This window comes from Vitis riparia, chromosome 6 (genome assembly GCF_004353265.1).
Source record: "Vitis riparia cultivar Riparia Gloire de Montpellier isolate 1030 chromosome 6, EGFV_Vit.rip_1.0, whole genome shotgun sequence".
Classification (NCBI taxonomy): Eukaryota; Viridiplantae; Streptophyta; class Magnoliopsida; order Vitales; family Vitaceae; genus Vitis; species Vitis riparia.
This window is the reverse complement of record NC_048436.1, coordinates 6,628,960-6,635,069: the sequence shown is the minus strand read 5'-3', so window position 1 is coordinate 6,635,069 and position 6,110 is coordinate 6,628,960. Positions and strand designations below refer to the sequence as shown.

General features: G+C 29.3%; 1 non-coding gene across 1 annotated transcript; it reads right to left on the bottom strand.

The window, feature by feature from the left end:
- Positions 1–306: 306 nt before the first annotated feature.
- On the bottom strand, positions 307–379 carry TRNAE-CUC. The gene has a single exon. It is a non-coding gene; the product is annotated as a tRNA-Glu (tRNA).
- Positions 380–6,110: the final 5,731 nt, after the last annotated feature.

Genomic DNA, 6,110 nt, shown 5'->3' with positions numbered 1-6,110 from the left:
TATATTGTTTTAGATTTAAAAAAAAATTAAAGTTTCACTTTTTAGATTTATTTCAACATTTTTTTTTGTTAAAAAAAATAAACTAAATAAAATATAATATTCATTTCATCTTTTATATTTATTTTAAATTTTTTTAAAATGGTAAATAAATAAAGATAATGTGATATTTTTAAAGAAATAATGGATATTTGAACGTATATAGCAAGTAGTTGAATTAATTCGTGATTTTGGGCCCAAAATTGTTCTGAAGTGCTCTTTTGGGCTTTAAGCCTCATGGGCCTGTAAGGCTTTGAAAAAATAAAACATTTCCGTTGCCGGGACTTGAACCCGGGTCTCTCGGGTGAGAGCCGAGTATCCTAACCAACTAGACTACAACGGATTGTTGTGCTATGCCTTATTTCTTTACTATTTTAAATTTTAAAAAATAAAAATTTCAAATCTAAATTAAAATTAACTTGCCCCTTGATATTGAGGTTAATGCACCAATTGATATTTTAGCATCAATAGACATATCATGTGGTAAAATTTGTATTGGGAGTGTGGATTGGAAAATCAATAATATCTCTAACATGTATCTTTAATATTTCTATACTGTATATTGTTAGGTGCAAAATTTATCTATATTTGTTATGATATATTAAGGTTATGTTTGGTTCCTATAAAGTATTAAATAATTTTTTTTATAAGGATAATGGTTTTTTAATATTTGGTTTATCTATGAAAAATATGAAAGAAAATAAAATATAATTAAATTTAGTTAGAAATTTATAAATTTATAAATTATTTAATTTTTATATAAGAAAAAAAAGATGTAAATGAATTTGAAATAGTATATAAAAATTATTTATTGACTTTAACTTTAACTTATATGTTCTTTCCTTATCCTTTTTTCTCTTTATTTTTTTCCTTCACATTTTCCCTTAAATTTTTCACAAGGAACCAAGCATAACCTAAATGCCTCTTTAATTCTTTTTTTCAATAGCCTTTTGGGATGAGAATTACCAAATATCTCTTTTAAGATTTCAAAATTGCCATCATTTCTCTTTCTCTAGGGATATTTTAAAGCCTAATTGGCATTAGCATATAACACATGACAAGGCATGGAAAAGATATAAGCAAACCAAACAAAGAAACCAACCATAGATTAGGGGTGATGATAGGTCATGTCAGGTAAAAAAATAGTAAAAATTTGCTTAACCCAAACACATGGCAAGGCACGAAAAGACTAAAATCAAACTAAACAAAAAAATAAAACAATCATAAGGGATGGCAATAGGTCATGTCATGTTGAAGTGAAAAATAGTGAAAATTTACTGTACTTGAATACAACTCATTTAATAATCATCTTGAAATGACCCAACACACACATGACTTATTAGTCAAGTTATTGGAAGAACGAAAATGAGTTCAAAAACATTTTATTTGTTTTTAAGCCCAATTGGTTAAGGGTACCTTGAACTGATTGAATCAATTGGGGGCATCGATTCAACTAGTTAAACTTTCTTGGTTGAGGATTGGTTAAGCTACTAAAAAAATTCTTTTATCTTTTCCAATAACTTGGGTGTTGTTGGCAGATCCTCTAGCTTTCCTAATTGAGGATCGATCTAGGGTTAGCTGAGGGCTAAACGAACATTAAAAAGGATAAACTATCACCTATTGTATATTAAATATGCCATTGACTAGTGAATTGGTCAAACTAGAGTTTGACCAATCAAGGACAATTTTTGTTATTTTAGGAGTTTGAGACTTTTCAATAAATGAGAGAGCTTCTATGCATTTGACAAGAAAATTATATTTATTTGCTTACTACTTTTTTATATTTCAAAAGCTCTTCATTAAAGTGCATTGATCTAAAACTTGCAAATCCTTTTAATGCACTATTGAATTTAATCCTATCTTTACTTTGTATTGTGAACCATTTTTATACTAGGATTATGGGCATTAAAAATATCTATACCTATTCATTCTTAAGTAAGATTGTCTTCAAGTTAGTAAAAAATTTGGAGTTGTAAGTGCCCATTGGAGCCGGTGAATCTAAGTGCAAGAAGGTTGAGGACTTTATCCTTAAAGTCTTGGTAATAAGTGGAACCCTCATTCTATTAAGAGATTGGGGAGACTAGACATAGGTGGATTGTTGAACATCTATGAAAGAGTTTGCATCTCTCATCTCAACTCTTTATTTATTTGCTTGTTTTGTTGCTTTCATTGTTATTTTTCAAAAAAAATTTAATCACTTAATTCAAACCCCACCCCTCTCCTCTTGGGTGTTCCTTAAAGTTAATTAGTCTTGTTAGTGTTATTCCACAACAATGATAGACACATAGCCCCATAACCTCTAATATTTTATTCTCACCATTGTAGTAATGGCGTGGTATCTCTTATAAAATACAATTACTTTTTCCCACTTGAAACAAATTTTAGCTCTAAAAAATTGAGGAATTGATGAAAGGGCACTCTTTCTTTCTCTCTCTTTCTTTCCTTCTCATATTGCCACATGTAAAATTACCAATATAACGAGCTTCTAATGCCAACTAGTTAGTCTAACAATATGCCAATAGGAAAAAGATATCTTATAAGTAGCCTAAATCTCCCACTTGTTAGGCATGTTCCTAGGCCAACTCAACCATAAGAATTCTTACACATTCTTTCACGTATCATTAGGTTTTTCTATCTTCAAGCATTGTAATTGAGCTCAGGAGTGCATCATCTTAAGACACCAATTCTTTAGCAAATCATCATGATTCATTTATATATATATATATATGTATGTATGTATGTATGTATGTATGTATGTATGTATAATTTCTTATCCTAATTGAAGAATAAAAGCTCAATGATCTATATTCCAAAGATTTATTGAGGTGAAGCTTTTATCATGTATTCTAATATTTGTAGCTTTATGCTCTTCCAAAGCCCTTTGTTTTAGGCGAGGGACTTTGGGTTGGGTTGGGTTAGGGTGGGGTGGGGTGGGGTTGTTGAGCAAAGTGATATGAGAAAGGAGAGTGGAATTGAAGAATAAAAGCTCAATGATCTATATTCCAAAGATTTACCAAGGTGAAGTTTTTAGAATAGTATAAATTATCAAGTCTAGTAGATACTATAGGTAATCACAACTGCTATATGTAGTAATATCATATGTATCATCTCTTATTGGTATATCAATTGTCATAATTCCCTTTTTAAGTTATCGTTAATTTTAATAATATTATTTCTTTATTTGTTTTTAAAATGTTTTCAATTTCAATTGAATTCTTTTCATTTGGAAGTGCAAACAAGTATTTTGGAGTAGATACACCAATTGGTCAAGTTAAATGCCTTTTCAACCTCCAAGGAAGGCATTTATAAATATGCACCATAGATGACATATATGAGATAGGCTAGTCATATCTATAATATCTTCTATTGTTTCTATAAAACATGAATGTACACAAGTATTGAGCAAGTGGTGAGATGAGAAAGAAATAAAAAGAGAGGAATGGTGCTATGAGGTAGCTTTACATCTTCAATTGAGCCACCCTTTTACCTAAGAACAACCTTGTGCACTTATGTAACATTACATTGTCCACCCTACAACACCAATTCAACCATTTAGGAGCTAGCCCTTTTTAAAGAGGAACCATCGTTTACTTATTAGATCAACCATCCATTTCATTAACAATTCAATTATCTATATCTTTGGTCAAGCTACCTTTTATTATGGTGCAACCTCATGCATTGTTGCAACAATAGATCACTCCATCAAGTATGACACCTCTAGTGCAAAAAACAAACCTCCATTTAATGATGAGGAGTGAGTTTTGGGCCAAAATGGGCTTATTTAGAAACTTAATATTAAAAGTAGGCTTTTTCCAAAACTAAAGTTTAAAATAGCTCCCATCAATCAACATAAGCATAAAATCCATTTTTTAATACTATTTTTGTTTACTTTCCCAGCTTCCCATTCAGTTCTCTATTTTATGTGTAATTTTTTTCTTCAAAACCCTAGCCCCACCAGTGGGCCACTATGAGAGAGACATTGTTGGAGTTACAAAGCATCAAGGTTGAGGTTGGTCCCAATCTTCTTTTTGGCTTGTTTTATGTAAAGTTTTGGCACTTTCCCATTTTTTCCCCTATCTCGGAATCTTGATTTTCAGAATTTTTTTCCCATTGCTTTTGGTTTTCTCTTTTGTTTACATCCTTCATGGCTATTTTAGCATAAATGGTTTGTTATCATCCAAAGATTGAAACCCTTAAGATGTAGACGTTTGTTGAAGTTTCTAGGAAAAATGAAATTTTGTGGGGAAAAATGACAAATCCATGATTCTAATATATAGGTTATGTAAGATAAAAATGACATATCCTTCGTAGAAGTATGAGTCCATATCACCCAAGGTTTGCTTTACCACCAGCTAAAATAAATGCCTGGATGTTGGAGGAAATAATCTAAAAAAAATAATGGGTAAATATCAGTACTTAGATTCTTGTTTTGTTAATATTATGATAAGAATTCATAGGTTGAATACCAATCTTTCCTTAGCTACCATAGAAGGAAACTAGGAATATTGAAGCTGAGAAGATAAAGTGCCTATTGTCAAAGGAACTCATAAGTGGAGACATTTCCTAGTGCCATTTTCTACACCTAATTCAGCTCGGATTAGTGAAGTGAACTACTTGGGACCACAACTATGTGCCTTTGAACACGTTTAGATGTTCAGGTAGGGTGCGATGCTAGGGAATATAAAAAAAATGCCAAGAAAGCATTTTTATCATTATACTAGAATTTAGAATCACAATCTACATGTTATCTTTATTTTGCACTACAAGCATAACAACAAGGAAGGTTATCAAATATGATTTTCCTTACTTGCCCAAGTCATAGAAGTTATTACAAGCATTACAATTATGACTCAACTTCTGCCTCTAGTGACCAAACTAAATAAAATAACCAGATCCAATTCCACACTAACTGGGTCAACTTGGAGGTTACTACTTGATATTCTCCACTTATGGGAGTAAATTTTCTTATTCATTCTATTATGGTAACAAAGTTTTTAATTGTATGTTCTATATATAAAACAATATAATAACCTCAAGATATAGTTTTTATTTATGAGATATTGAAAATTATTTTTTTTTACAAGGTTCTTTAAAAAATCTATTTTTTTTTTGAAAATAAAATATTTAACACATATTTATTTTAAAAAATATATTTAACAGATAATTTTTAGTTGTAAAAAAATTAACATATTTAACATATATTTATTTTAAAATTTAATTTTTATATAAAAATATTAATTTAATTTTATCAATAAAATATTAAAAGTTAATCTCATCCTAATTATCAAATTAGAAAAATAAACTAAACGTGTTTGTAACCCAAACACATGTAAAACATTTTATTGGACCAAAAAATAAAATACGTCAAATCACACAATAATAGACATAATAGTAAACTCAACAGTTTTTCAACATCCGAACAAGAGAATTACCATTAGATAGTTTTCTAAAAATATTTTATAAATTTTTGTATTGTATATAAGTGTGTTGTAATTTTATGAATAATAAGTTGAGAAAATTGTATTTCATATTTCAATTCTCGAATATAAATTTGTTCTTAAAAACAATTTTAAAGAACTATAGAATAGAGTTAGTTGACTAGTCTTTTTAGATGTGATATATGTTATTGGAACTCGGGGAACTTCCTTAGTAGCCTTTTATTATTATTTTTTTCATGTGTTTGTACAAATCGTCAATGGAGAAACCATTAGGTAGAAGCTAGTATTTAGGGAATGATGAAATAATTCTCATCCATTTCGAATATGCTACCACCCCAGACAAGGGTCCTAATGCCCTTATTGATGTTTAGTATTATGACCAATGCTACAATTTATTGCCATTATTTAGGCCATCTAAGACATACTCATGATTTTTTATTTAAAAATCAATAAAAGAAATTGAACCTAAACCCTATGCTATTTTATTTTATTTTTTTGACTATAAAATGACATGTTAATTTGCTACCATGAGTTCTTTATCTCTATGAGTTCTTCATTTTGAAATATTTATTGATATTATCATATTAATTCATAATATCATGCTACTCTTTACTTATATACTTATTTGCTTATAAA